We start from the raw sequence: 14427 nt of genomic DNA, 5'->3' as shown, positions 1-14427 counted from the left end.
TTCCAGCATTTAGTCTTACCTGGGTTATTACTCTTGCTCAGTCCCATTATGGTTTGGTATACACTATCACTTGGTCTCTTTGGGTAAGATCATTCCAGTTTGCTTGTCTGCAATTTGGAGTTTCTGTGATACTATTGTATCACCATTTGGGTCCGATAAATGCACTCACAATTTGGGTTTCGTTTCGTGTCATCTGCCTCTGGTGCCCTTCCATTATCTCTTGCTATCGGTAGTCAGTATTTCACGTCGTCTTATATTAAATCCCTAGTGCATTTTTTTGTTTAAAGTATCAATTTTTCACTGTCTAGTCATGGGTAGTGTCTGTGGTTGTGTTTTGGGTCGTGTTTCGACTCGTTGCTCTCTCAACAATGTTGGTCTCGGTAAGGTTCCTAGGTTGAGCAAGGGTCACAAATGTTCTTTTTCTGTTTCATGCATAACACATCGATGGGACCATCATTTGAGTTGGTCAATGTTCTCCCCTCTGCTAATTTGCAATCCTTGGATCCCTCAGGTATGTCATTTAATTGTTCAGTCTTGGTGGCCAGCACTTGGTACAATGGGTCTTTCTCTATTTGGTTTTAAGGTATTATGCGCTCGAAATTTTAAGGGATTTCGTTGTTCGATCTAGTGGGTCACTCTATTTACACCTCTACAATTCAATTGGTGGACAACTTAGTTAGATTCTAATATTTATTGTGGTTGTTACCCAGACAATGTTTGTTTTGTGAAACAAAGAGAATACGCGCAAATTGTAGTTTGGTTCACCCCCTGTTCGTCATTCTAGAGTCCTCCACGGTCAAGTCTATCATTTCTTAGTGGAGTTTGTATGCAGGTTTCACATTGTCATGGTGTCGAGACAAAATTTAATCAACTGTCAGGGAGGTTCGTCAAGGGCCTCATGCTCCAGGTAGCGTCATCTATTTGGTTGGGAAACTGTGGCTAATTTCTTTGATGTTGTGTCGTTTGAGGTCTAAAGGGAGATCAGGACTTTGGAGGCTAAGGAATTTGGGGAAAGGATGTATCATTCTGACTCATAAGTGATTGTTAGTAAGACCAACTGGGTCCTAGACCCAGGTAAATGGTGTAAGTGTCTCCTGTATTCGCTGCACTCCCTCTATCAACAAAGACAAATGGATAACTTAATTCACATGGTGTTATGTGACAAACAAGTGGGTAATTATAAGCTTTTCGGGGGTCAAGAAGAAACGAAAAAGATCATGAGAGATATTCAGTACGATATGGATGAAATCGCTATGAGACTAAACAAAATTGAGCGATACATTGTTACTGATTCTGATTCAGACTCCAGTGCTCCCCAGAATGGAGCAGGTGTTATCAATGCAGACTCAATCCATATGGCTAGTGAAATTTCCTCTCCCGAGAAACCAGTCATCATTCTCGATGAATGACCTCCCTTGATGATCTTGTGTTTTATATTTTCTATAGCTTCTCTACTTTCATGGCATCTAGTTACGTTTTGTTTGTCCAGTGCCCAATTTTATAGTTTCAAATATCATAGCTGGTTTTTTGGAAGTATGTGAGAAAACTTTGTTTTGTGATTTAAACAGTTTTTGGATATGGTTGACATGGTCACCTTCATGCTTCAAAGCTTATCATTTGTAACAATTTTTTTTGGTATATTAATAGAAATCTTGGTCGATATTACAAAAAAGAAAAAGAAAAACTAATTTTATTGAAAAAAAAAAAGAAAATATGATTAACTTGAGATAAGATAAACACCAAATAAATATTCCCATTTCTAACACTCGTTGAGGTAAGATACTTATCCAAAATTCAATAATTAAAATAAAGATAATCTCAAAATTGTAAACGATATATATGATTCATAACATCTAAGTTAATCTTTATTGTTGGAATTTGCATTTTGAACATTATATTGAATGATTTTTGTTCATGAAATATTGATTAAAGTAGTAAAAAATTGTTGGAATTGCAATTTGAAAATTATATTGAATGATTTTTTGTGAGTAGAATATTGGTTAAAAATAGTAAAAAATGGGGCGATTTAGTTAATGGATAGATAGCATCAATAGACTTTAGTAAAGAGATGGTAGAAACCTAAGGATTAGGTTTAGAGACCTCAGGGCCATATTAGGAAAATAATAAAATATAAAAGTAAGTAAAATGTTGTTATAAAATTATATAGGATAATAAAATCAATTTAGTTAGTATTAAGTTTTATAGACTATTTGGTTTTAGTGAAGTTAAGTCAACAGAAGGTCACATGTTCAAATTTCACAGAAAGGATATGAGAAGTGGAAGATTGCGAGAATCCTATATGATTTGAAAGTTGGATTAAAATGAAAAATTATGGGTTTCGAATGGATATTAAATTTGAGTGGCATATCAAAAAGCAGAAATCAGCAGACACACATGTTGAAGCAAAACCTTATTGGAGAGCCACCGGCATGTTAAAAAAGCTGGTAAAGGTAAGCTCTCTGGAGTTGAAAACCCCACCACTTGATTCAGCTAGACAAGAGAATTTTTGTGATCCTGCATGTTCGAAACCTGCTGGTAACAGCGGAGAAAAATCCCAGATCTCAATGAGAAGTAAGGCCTTATAACAGTCGCGGGGATAATTCAGCTCCCGTAGGTTCAATGCCTGCTGAAAACCGTGCAGAAAAAAATACCTTAACGCGGAGAGAACTCAGGCCTCAATATAGTCGTGGTGAGAAATTTACCCACGCAGGTTTATATCCAGCCGCCGACCGTGGAGATAAAAACCCTAAACGCCGTTGCAGCATTATCTCCAGCAATGACTATTCTTATCTACTACAAATATTTCCTGTGCATGAGGACTATATAGCGATCTGGGTTCGAATCGCGGAGGACCTTTAACTATATATTTACGAAGGAGGACTGGGTTCGAATCCTGGGAGGATCTTTAACTATACATTTATGGAGGACTTCGAGTACATCGACCTGGGTTCGAATCCTGGGAGGATCTTTAACTATACATTTATGAAGGACTTCGAGTACAGCGACCTGGGTTCGAATCCCTGTACGACCTTTATCTATACATTTATTTAGAAACATTGAACACTTACTGCCTGAAATTTAATCTACTTGTTTTCTTCCGTCTTGTAACCAGCTATCTTTCCAGGTTACCCATGCCAAGGGCAACACTTGGTGCCTGAAATTTAATCTACTGGTTACCCATACCAAGGGCAACATTCGAGCAGGACATGTAACTCATTGATATATTTCCAGATAACCCATATCAAGGCTGACATTCCAACAGGGGATGTAGCTCATATGGTAGAGCGCTCGCTTCGCATGCGAGAGGCACGGGGTTCGATTCCCCGCATCTCCATTTTCTGTCTTCTCTAACGTTTACAGTGTCTTTCTTCCATCTGTGCCCACCAGCGTAGGAATTTCAAATCCATTATTGGTGCTGTCCATACTTTTAGTGCATTCCTTCCATCTGTGCTCACCACATTAGAAATTTCAAAACCCAGGCACCCACTAAATGCAACTCTTTCTTCCATCTGTGCCCACCAGCGTAGGAATTTCAAATCCATTTTTGGTGCTGTCCATTCTTCTAGTGCATTTCTTCCATCTGTGCCCACCAGCGTAGGAATTTCAAATCCATTTTTGGTGCTGTCCATTCTTCTAGTGCATTTCTTCCATCTGTGCTCACCACATTAGAAATTTCAAAACCAGGCACCCATTAAATGCAACTCTCAAGCTGTTTTTGATCATTTTAAGATAAAATGTTTTAACAGGAAAATAACCCAGTGAACATCAAATTCTATTCCTGGTGCCCACCGAATTGTTAGTGTCTTTCTTCCATCTCTGCCCACCAGGGTAGGAATTTAGGAATTTCAAATCCATTTTTCATGCTCTATACTGCCACGATGTCTTTCTTCCATCCTGCCCACTAGGGTAAGAAATTTGTCTCACGTCCACTTTTTTCAGTTTTGAAGGGGGATTTTATGAACAAACATGTGGGCTCCCCTGTCCCCAGTGGTCGCTAATCTCTTTATGGAAGACTTTGAGTCCAAAGCTTTGGCCTCGGCTCGTCTCTTGCCCAAACTTTGGAAGAGATTTGTTGATGACACTGATGTCATCTGGTCTCATGGCTAGGAGGAATTGGAACTCTTCTTCCAGCATCTCAACAATCAATCCCCATCCATAAAGTTCACTATGGAGTAGGAAGTTGATGGTTGTTTGCCTTTCCTGGATGTCCTCATCTCGAAGAATGATGACGGCTCTTTCTCCCATCAAGTGTTCAGGAAGAAAACTCATACTGAGCAATATCTTCATGCCAGCTCCCATCATTTCCCTGCTCAGAAGTTGGGTGTCCTCAATACGCTTGCGACTCGAGCACTGAGAATCTCCGATGAAAAGAACCTCGATAGAGAGAAAGCCCATCTCCTTAACGTGTTTGTCAATAATGGTTATAGTAAGCACCAAGGTTTGAAGGCTTTCCTTAAAGCCAACAAAGATCCTAAAGTTAAAGGAGACACTAAGGATCATGTCTCGGGGGTTCATCTACTCTTTGTCCAAAGAACCACTGATAAGATTGTGAGGATTCTCAAAAAGCATAATATTCCCTCTACCTTTAAACCCCTTAACACCATTAGTAGGTCCCTTAGATCTGTAAAAGGTCCTGTTGACCCCAAAGAAATGAAAGGTGTCTATGTTATTCCTTGTTCTTGTGGGACCCCCTACGTGGGTGAAACGGGGCGTTCTATTAATCAAAGGATCTATGAACACTCCACTGACATCAAACATAGGAGGACCCAGTGTTTCGCCTTGGCAGAGCACGCGGAAAAAACAAAGCATCACATTTCCATTGAAGAGGCCCAGGTCTTTGCCAAGATTGCTCACTTTCATCACAAATTGAGAAAAGGCTGAGAAATCTCAATAGGGATGATCGCTGGAAGATTAGCAGCTGTTGGATTCCTGCCCTTTCCTCCTAACTTACGCCTTCCCTCCCCCATCCCCCGCCCCTTGGGTGGTTCTTCACTACGATCTTCTTTGTCTTCCCCCTCATCTTTGAGACCGCTTGTTTCCTTTTCTTCCTCCTCGACTTTGACCCCCTACCCCAACCATTTTTCAGTGTCTAGGTTTGATTTCACTGACCTAGTAAGGTATTGAAGCAAGCATTGTCCGTTCCTTCTCGTGGATGGAAGAATTCCAATAGTATGGTTTTTCTTTCCAACCCTTTAGATACAATAAATTAAATAAATTAACTAACCTATGGTAAGTTCTATATTCTTTCTAATTGAATTAACATATTAATTTTATCGAGATAAAATCAAATTATAGTTAGTTTGAGGTAATTATTTGACTATTTTTTAGGTTATCTAAAAAATTTTATTTCATAAAAATTTATTACTGGAATAGTATTTAGTAATAAGATTATGGTTCTTATTAATTAAACTCAAACTTTTACTGTAATATTTATAACATACTAACCCACATAAATAATTAACAAACTATTTACATACTTAGTTTTCACTATAAAGCCTATTAATAGATTGTTGCTCTACCTTAACATAGCAATTTTAACAAACCGACCTAAGTAATAATTTTTATTAACTTAGGTCGGTTTGTTAAAATTGCTATGTTAAGGTAGAGCAACAATCTATTAATAGGCTTTATAGTGAAAACTATATATATATATATATATATATATATATATATATATAGGTATTATAAAATATATTTATTATTAAGTAGTTATAAATTATTAATGGACCAATTAGTGGAATTCCATTTAGTTAGTTTGGGGTCTTTATTTAACAAAATTATAGGTTATCTAATTAAAGATATTTCTTATTATTTTTTTTTATAGGTGGTTCATGGTTGGCCGCTACATCCACAGAAAATCTGGGTAGATCAACCCAGAAGGCCGACTAGCATGGCCTAACCCCAAGGGCGTCGAGGAGAATTGAACCTGTGACCTCCCGATTGGCGAGGTACTTAACAATGGGGACTCGACCAGTTGAGCTAACCCTTGGACTAAGGATATTTCTTATCTTATTTTCAATTAAATATTATATAATATCCCTTATATTAACTTACTAACTATTATTCTATTTAATTAAAAGACCTATTCCTAGATTATTATTTCATACTCTAAAAAAAAATTTAATAAATATTTTTCCTTTCTCTATTTCTTGGTCATGGTGCCCAGTCAAACTTAGCCTTTCGTAGTAGCCATTAGTACAATCTAGTTGTCCAATGAATTATAGTCGTTTCCCAGTCAAATTTAACTGTTTGAGGTCCTGCTCTCTCTATTTAACATGCAACTATGATTTGATTCTTCAACTCGTCTTGACAATGAACCACACTCGTGGGTTCGAAACGCGTCGACAAATAAAATATGATGTGATTTTCGCTGAAGACTACTCTCATAAACCTGATATGGATCATAGAAGCCTCAATTCAACAATTTCAAATCCATTTTCCATGTTGTCCGTTGTTTAAGTGTCTATCTTCATCTTCATTTGTGCTCACTATATTAGGAATTTCAAATCCGAAGCACTTGTTAAATTTGATGTTTTTGCAACTCTAATGCTAGTTGGGATTGTAAATTTCACTGCTTCTGCAACTCTTATACCCATAAATTGATTGTTTTTACAACTCTAATGCCCATAAAATTGACTATTTCTGCAACTCTAATGCTGGTTCCCTTAAAATTGACTATTTCTACAACTCTAATGCTGGTTCGGATCATAAATTTGATTGTTTCTGCAACTCTAATGCCCATAAAATTCACTGTTTTTCAACTCTAATACCCATTCGGAACATAAAATTGACTGTTTCTGCAACTCTAATACCTATAAAATTGATTGTTTCTACCACTCTAATGCCCATTCGGATCATTTTATTTTTTGCTAAAGCAAGAGACGGTACTTCTATTAACTTAGGTAAAAAAAAAAAATGATTTACACAGGTTACAACAAACTCCCACAAAAGGAGAGTGAAATCACAGAGGCGCAGACTCCCAGAAAGGGAGAGTGAAATTACTCAAAGTGCCCAAAAGACCTCCAAAAATCAAACAGAAACAATGTCAAGACTACCGTGGAACTGAAAGAGGAATCAAACTCCGCTCCCTAAAACCCACCGAAGAACTGTCTCCTAGCGATCCAGCGGTCAAAAATCAACTCGTGCGGAGGCAAAGCCCGCAGAAAAGAACCTCAAGCTACACGATCAACACTGACCATTGATCTTTTACTTTTGATCCTACGGATGGTGTCCATATCGCCTGGCTTAAAAGCCCACTGAATACCACGCGATGAAGGCAGTTTGCTTTTCCGGTCCTCCGCCACGTGTTGCATCCTGAGTGGAATCGCTAGCTTTTGAAAAAAACCGACTTTGGTTTAGATGGCGCCTGATGAAGGTGGTATACCATTAGTGGTTTTGTCCTTTCGGGCCCACCAACTTGCACGCCAAAAGGTGGCCGTAGATCTTCCTCCTCCAGATCTGACGACCATAATACAAATCAGACCGCACATCCGCTCGCGGATTACCCAGCGATGAAGGCGGTAAACACTATTCATCCCCCTCCATGCGTCGCTAGCATCTCTTGTCCTCCAAGAAAACCTCAGAGGGCGCCCGAAGCAGGTGGTATATCTCGAGCCGTTTTTGACCCCAGTAATCTCTTCCTTTGACCTCCCCCGCATTGTACGAGGAAGACCTGGCTGGAAGGGTGGCCTCCTGCAAGGAATGCCATAAGAGTGGAGTTGGCGCTCTGTGGTGTTCGTCTCACATGGAATCCCTTCTCCTATGAGCAAATATCTTCTGTCTCAATTTCTACTTTTGTTTCTATAAGCACCCTTAGAGAACCGACAGTGCATATCCTCTGATAAACTGTCTGAAGTGAACTTATTCATCGTTGACATGATGTAAAATTCCATCTCTTGAATTTTTCTGAAACTGATGTCTGTCATTGAGGGCCTGGGATGAGCATTCCTCCATCCTGTCATCCGTAACCTCCTCCAACCAGCAACACAAGTCGATATGCTTGTTTCGAACCCCCTCATTGGCAAGCCAGTCCGCAACTTTGTTGGCTTCCCTGCGGACATGCACCAACCTAAGAGTTCTTAACACTCTTAGGTGTGATTGGATTTTTTGGTAGACTTGCAGCAGTTGCCAGTGTCCTGAGATTTTCTTAGGTGCAACACCAACATTAACCCTTTTCACCGAATTAATGACTAATTCTGAGTCAACCTCAATAATCACATTGTGAATGTTGTACTTGAGAAATATTTCCAAGCATAGTTCCATCACCATGAGGTCAACCATATTGTTGGTTGCTTTTCCTAGATAACTGTGGAAGATGACCAAAATGTTTCCTTCCTCATCCCTCATGACCCCTCCATAACCTGCTTCATCCGGATTTCCTTTAGAGGCCCCATTAATGTTAAACCATGAGAAGGGGGTTGCCAAGAAGCTTTTTCAGCTGAGGTATTCTTGTTGATCTGCATAGAACACTGAGGGAGATGAACCTTGAGCTCTAACTTTTCCAGGATTCTGGCCTCTCTTTGTCCTATGAGTTTTTCGGTATCGACACCTCCTAGGATATGAACAGACTCTTTGAGTTGCTTAAGGATTAGCTTTAGAATGCTACTCACGCCTAGGCAGAGGTTATTATCTCATTATCCGAAAAAAAATTCCGCCAGTTTATCAATGTAGCAATGATGTCATTTACATTTCTGTCTGTCTGCTCAAAGACATCACCAACCCAGTTCCAAAGTATTGTGGTGAATGAGCATCTATTCAGGAGATGATTAGTGGTTTCTTCCTATTGTCCACATAGGTGACATCTTGAGGGGCCAACAAAGCCTCTTTTCCTTAGGTTATCCCATGTCAGAATCTTGCCCTGTAGAACTAGCCACTTGAACAGTTTGACTTTCATCCAATGAGGATTATCCCAAAGTTTTTTCCACGTCTTATCAGTGTTTGGATAGTTAAGCCTTGTGTCTATCCTTTTGGCCTCCTTAAGGGTGAAGAGACTTGTCTTATTCTTTCCCCATCTTAATTGATCTTCCAAGGTTGAGGTTAAGATTTGCCTCTTTTCCAAAAGACTGTTAAGGGCTATAGCTTGAGTATGCATCATGCCCATTTCACTATAATCTGGAAGTTTCCATATTATCCATTTCCCATTGTTCCTTGAGTGATCCCAATAGTACCTTACCCTCCTTAATCCTTTGTTGATGGTATCTGTGTGAATGTCTGCTCATTCTTCACTGCAGAGATTGTCCTCCTGTTGCCAATTATCCTCCCAGAACCAAGCTAGATTTCCATTTCTGATCTCCTAGAAACTATGATTTTGGACTAGGGTCCTATTCTCCCATGCCTATTCCAAATTGAAGAACCTTTTACTTGTCTTGTCATTCTTATGAGGTTCTTCTCCTGCCAATCTCTTGCATACTTTTGCTTCCATAGTTTTGCCCAGGGGGCTTGAATTTCCTTTAGCCATCTCCACCAGATTTTGGCTCCTAGAACTCTGTTAAGAATTCCTGGGTCATGAAGACCCAAGCCACCATGGGATTTTGGTTTGCATACCTTGTCCCATGCCACTAGGGCCCATTTCTTCTTTTCTTCACCTTTCCCCTAGAGAAAGTCTCTTTGAATGTTTCTTATATTAGTAATTACACCAGTTGGTGCCGGAATGGCTGATAGCATATAGATAGGGATACTTTGGAGGATAGCCTTAGTTAGAATCAGCCTCCCTGCTAGATTTAGGGCTCTATTTGTCCATTTGCTAATCTTATCTTTTAGCTTATTTAGAATAGGCTCCCAGATTTCCTTGTGTAATGGTTTGTCAGTGAGGGGAACTCCCAGGTACTTCGCGGGAAATGACTCTCTTTGAAAGCCCAAAATTCTAGAAAGATTTCTTTGAATCGAAATATCTGTATTGAAAAAGAAAATCTTTGATTTAGTGAGACTTACCTTTGTGCCTGCTGCCATGGCAAACTCACTCAGAATCTGCTTAAATGCTCTAGCTTCCTTGACTGTGGGTGTGCCTTGAAGCATATTATTATCTACAAATTGTTGATGTGGCACCGTGTCCCCACCTTGAGTGAGTCTCAAACCCTGAATTCTCCCTTCCTCCTTAGTAGCTTTGATTGTTGTCCCTAGCCCTTCCATCATTAGAATGAAAAGGAAGGGAGAAAGAGGATCACCTTGCCTGAGACCTCTAGTAGGCTTGAAGGTTTTGGAGGGAGAGCCATTGAGAAGAATTGAACAACTGACAGTGGTAACTAGTGCCATGACCCACTTAATCCAATTGTGATCAAAGCCATAGGCTTTTAGTACTACTCTTATGTACAACCAACTAAGTTTGTCATAGGCCTTTGCTATGTCCAGCTGAATTATCATCCCTGCCTGTTTATTGGTACTGAGTGAATGAACCACTTCATGTGCTTGAATTATGTTATTAAGAATTTGTCTTCCTTCCACATAGCCTGTTTTCTCCTCTGACACTAGGGTAGGGAGGAGTGGTTTGAGACGGTTGGCAATTACTTTGGATATTATTTTGTACACCACATTGCATAATGTTATAGGTCTAAATCTGTCTGGAGAGGTGGCCTTTTCCTGTTTGGGGATTAAGGCTATGAAAGATTCATTGAGCGCCTTCAAGACTGTCTTAAATCTTTGAGAGTCTTCCACTACCTCCACAATATCTTGTTTTACTATCCTCCAACATGTTTTGAAAAAGTCCACATTGAACCCATCCGGGCCTGGTGCTTTCCCATTGTGCATATCTGTAATGACTTCCTCAACCTCTTCCTCTATCATTGGTCTGTTGAGATTGTAATTGTCTTCTCTAGAAACCAATTTAGGAATGTATTGAGTAAATCTTTTCGTAAACTGATATCTATCTTCCGAGGTTTCCTCAACAATTCTCTGAAAATGCTGGACTAGAACCTCTTCCATCTCTTCATGAGTGTTTCTTTCTATTCCATGCTGATCTGTAAGTTTCACAATTATGTTTTTGTTTCTATGAGCTATGGTGGATCTATGAAAGAATTTGGTGTTTCTCTCCCCTTCCTTAATCCATTGTACTCTGGATTTCTGTCTCCAGAATATTTCCTCTTGTAGACATCTGTTTTCCCAATCATGCTAGAGTGACTCTGCCATCTCTTTCCTTTCATTTGTATAGCCTTCTGTGATAAGAATTTTGTTTATTTCCTTTAGTTTCTTTTCCACTTCTCCTTTAGCTTTGAAGATATTGCCAAATTCCTTTTTATTCCACTCTTTGAGTCTGCCTTTAATGTGTTTGAGCCTGCTGTGTAGAAAGAACATCTTTGTACCTTGAAGGTGTAGTTCTTCCTTCCACCATTTTTCAATGTTTGTGAGGAAATTTGAATGTGTGAGCCAAGCGTTCTCAAACCTGAAGGGGGAGTTCCTCGGTTTACCAAATAGAGAAGCTTCCAATTGAATAGGCCAGTGGTCTGAACCTCCAAAAGGTAGGATGAGTGCATTCAAGCTACTTCCCATGAGAAGAAGTTCCTCTGAAATAATAAATCTGTCTAATTTTGAGGCTACTTGGGTAGGGCCGCCCCTTTTTTTATTCCAAGTGAAGATTCTATTGTTGGTTTCCATATCAACCAATTTCATATTAGTGATGAAGTTTTGGAAGGCAACTGAATCCCTACCAAGTGTTCTAGTCCCTCCTTTCTTCTCCGTGAGTGATTTTGTCATGTTAAAATCACCTACTAGAATCCAGGGTAGAGTTGGGTGTCTTTTCTTCATATCCTCCAGTGTTGTGAGGATTCAAAGTTTTTCCTCCATTGGCTGAAGACCATAGACATTGGTGATCATGTAACATTGCCTAGGACCCACCAGTTGGAAAATCAAAGAAAGGTGATGTCTGGAAGCCTCCACATCAATCACACCAAATTTCTGTGGATCCCATAGAGTGAGAATGCCACCAACAAATTTATTTTCCTTAACTTCAAGGTATTCATATCTATTTAACCATCTGCTATGTTTTTCTCTGATCTTCTCCACTGAGCATTTTGTTTCCTGTATGAATACTATGTCAGGTTTTTTCTCTTTGATCATGTTACCTAGATTCCTCTGTTTTCTTCTACTCCCTAGTCCTCTAATGTTCTAGGTTGTGATTTTCATTGAGGTGGGGTTTTAAAGGAGTAACTGGAAAGGTCTTTCATCCTTCTTGAGTCAATCATGAGTTTTCCACACTCCAGCAGTAGTTCTTTTTGTCTTTTTCTTCCCCTCCTCTTGCCTGGGTTTTTTGTTAATTTTCCTGTTATTAATCCTATTGTGGAAGTCCCTTTATTTTCTTGGTTATCATGTCCTCTTTTGACTCCTGCAGCTGTTTGATGTGACTTGTTAAGGAATATATGTTGTACCTTGTCAACGTCCTCCTGAGGTATGGAGTTTATTCCCAGGTTTCCTCCTTGTTCAAGAAACTTTTCCAGCTCTAGGTTCTCCCTTTCCAGGATCTCTTATAAGTCTTGGTCCTCTGTGCCACTTTCACTTTGAGTCATTTCATGGTCTTTTTCTATTTCCATGTTACTCAAAGGGTCCATCATGTGTTCATTCTGTTCCTGTGTGAACTCCATGCTGGTCTCTTTTCCTTTCCCCCTTGCTGTCTGATTCTCTATACTCTTTTGATCACCTCCATCTACATCTTCTTCTCCTAAGATCTCAAAACTATTGTACCTTCTTGTTTTGTTATCCTTCTCAGTAGGGTTCTTTTGTGTCTTCCTTCCCCCTCCTTTTCCTTTTCCTCCTACTTTGGTGAAACCTGTATACTCTTTCCCTTTGCTAGTGTTTAGGTATTCCTCCCTTCTATTAAGAGGACAATCTCTAGATAGGTGCCCATGTTCATGACATTTGTGACATTTGAACGGGATATGTTCATAGTCAACTATTTGAACCCATTCCTTATCATAGACTTCTAGAATGACCTCATCTGGAAGGGTTCCTGATAGGTCCATCTCCACACAGAGACGAGCATAGGAGGTATATTTTCCTCGTAGGGTTGCATATGAAATCTTTAAGAAATGACCTAATTTATTTCCTATAGCTTTTAAATATTCTGGAATCTAGTAATCTAAAGGTAAGGAGTAGAGTCTAAGCCATACTGATACCAAAGTGAAGGTTTCTCGCTCGAGCACAAATTTCATCGTCCGTGGCCGCATATAGAGTCCAACAAAACCTGTATACTCTTTCCCTTTGCTAGTGTTTAGGTATTCCTCCCTTCTATTAAGAGGACAATCTCTAGATAGGTGCCCATGTTCATGACATTTGTGACATTTGAACGAGATATGTTCATAGTCAACTATTTGAACCCATTCCTTATCATAGACTTCTAGAATGACCTCATCTGGAAGGGTTCCTGATAGGTCCATCTCCACACAGATACGAGCATAGGAGGTATATTTTCCTCGTAGGGTTGCATATGAAATCTTTAAGAAATGACCTAATTTATTTCCTATAGCTTTTAAATATTCTGGAATCCAGTAATCTAAAGGTAAGGAGTAGAGTCTAAGCCATACTGATACCAAAGTGAAGGTTTCTCGCTCTAGCACAAATTTCATCGTCCGTGGCCGCATATAGAGTCCAACAACTGCAAAGAAGTATGGTCCTCCTTCAAAAATCTTGTCTCTGTCCTCCATGTTCGTGAATACCACTATAAAAAAACCCTGGATCCAAGATGTATATTTAACTCCCCCTTTGGTTTCCAGTTGTATTTTATCCAAGTGTACAACGCTTTCTCTGACGGCCAGATTCCCATAAATTTGCATATAATGGCATAGTTTTCCATGTGATCCCTGTGCTCTTGCAGAGCTGGATCATTTAAAATAACCCGCAGTTTAGTTATGGTCTTGGGTTTACAAGGCCCCATCTTGGTTCTGTTCTCTATACCCTGACCTCTGTCTTTCGCTTTCTCCTCCTGTCGATCTTCTTCTTGGGTCCCTTGTTCTACATGGATTTTGCTGCCTTCCACCTTCTGAGTTTCAATGTTTTTTGTCTTGACCTCCAAGGGTTGTGGAGGCTTGTTCTTATTCCCTGCTCTTCCTCTATTTGAAACCACATTACTGTAGGAGGGAGTGGAGCTCCCTCCTCCTTGTGCCTCCATGGATACTTGTAAACCTCTGTCACTCTCTTTGTTGAACCCTAGAACCTTGATCACCAGTTAGGAGTGAGAATAATTGTTGACTATCCCCATTCGGATCATTTTAAAACAAAATGTTTTGACTAAATTTAACGAACAAATCACCTAATGTCTTAGTTTTTCTTTCCTCTGTTCTTTGACTGAATTTGACGAACAAATCACCGAGTGTCTTTCTTTCATCTGTGCTCACCGCATTATGAATATAAAATCCGAAGCCCCTTTTAAATCTGACGGCTTCTTCAACTTTAATGCCAATGTTGATAATTTTAATTTTAAAATAGAATATTTTGACTATATTT

General features: G+C 39.4%; 1 non-coding gene across 1 annotated transcript; it reads left to right on the top strand.

Moving 5' to 3' along the window:
- Nucleotides 1-3261: 3261 nt before the first annotated feature.
- TRNAA-CGC (transfer RNA alanine (anticodon CGC)) lies at nt 3262-3334 on the top strand. Its single transcript has one exon. It is a non-coding gene; the product is annotated as a tRNA-Ala (tRNA).
- Nucleotides 3335-14427: the final 11093 nt, after the last annotated feature.

Source organism: Pinus tabuliformis, chromosome 5_1, assembly GCF_031772625.1.
Source record: "Pinus tabuliformis cultivar Carrire ecotype Pingquan chromosome 5_1, CPIR1, whole genome shotgun sequence".
Taxonomy (NCBI): Eukaryota; Viridiplantae; Streptophyta; class Pinopsida; order Pinales; family Pinaceae; genus Pinus; species Pinus tabuliformis.
The sequence above is the reverse complement of the archived record's forward strand: the minus strand, read 5'-3'. Positions and strand labels throughout refer to the sequence as shown.